The sequence below is a fragment of the Limulus polyphemus genome, unplaced genomic scaffold, assembly GCF_000517525.1.
Source record: "Limulus polyphemus unplaced genomic scaffold, Limulus_polyphemus-2.1.2 Scaffold623, whole genome shotgun sequence".
In the NCBI taxonomy this organism is placed as follows: domain Eukaryota; kingdom Metazoa; phylum Arthropoda; class Merostomata; order Xiphosura; family Limulidae; genus Limulus; species Limulus polyphemus.
Window position 1 is genome coordinate 327,562 of NW_013666233.1, and position 929 is coordinate 328,490.

Here is a 929-nt window from a genome sequence, read left to right on the forward strand (position 1 = left end):
TAGGCAGAGTCATATATTAGGTTATCAAGAAATTAATGTCACGTTTTGGAACACTTTCATTAACCACTCCCCAAAAAACGTACATCACTTATAATACTTAAACAAACCGCCTAAACGTCATGTTAGTGTAGCCTATGTAATGTGTAATGTTTAGTATACTCTAATCCCTTTTAGTTGTGGCACACGACAAGACACACATTTGGCATGTAATGCTGTTTGAATACAAGAAGGGAAACATTGCCTCTGTAGCCACAAAGAATATCAAAGAAGTTTATTGAAATGTTTGTAAGTGTTAACGATGGTTCAGCAAATTTCATTCTGGTGACTTTAACCTTAAAAACTGTGATGGCAGGAGCCGACATGTTGGAATCGATATTGATGCTCTGAAGACGTTTGTTGAGTTTAACCCAAGGCAACACACTTGTGAAATGGCCCTGAAATTGCATGTCTCTCATGAAACAATACATAAACATCAAAGGAATATGGGAAAACTCCATTAAGAAGGTGTTCAAGTGTCTCACAAACTCTTCGATAATCATCGTTTCCAATGTGTGAACATTGCTTCGTCTCTTCTGGCGCGTAATGCATGTGAAACATTTTTGGACAGAATTGTCAACGGTGCTGGGAAATGGATTCTCTATGTGAATATTATACACCAAAAACATTGGCTCAATTCTAGATGAAAACCACTTCCGACCCCAAAACCTGGACTCCACCTGCAGAAATAATGCTTTGCATTTGGTGGGACATCAAAAGAATAATTCATTTCGAACTCCTCAATCCACAGTGAACTGTCAATGCAGAGATCTATAGTCAGCAACTGGAACGTTTAAATCAAGCCCTTCATCAGAAACTCCCTTAACTCGTCAATCGGAAAGGTGTTCTTCTTTTCCACGAAAATGCGCATCTACATGTGGCACATTTGACGC

At 38.8% G+C, this 929-nt stretch overlaps 1 protein-coding gene across 1 annotated transcript in view; it reads left to right on the forward strand.

The window, feature by feature from the left end:
* The window catches only part of LOC106459532 (zinc finger protein 330 homolog), a 56,876-nt gene that overhangs the window by 31,336 nt on the left and 24,611 nt on the right, over positions 1 to 929 (forward strand). The gene's annotated exons all lie outside the window — the stretch shown is intronic.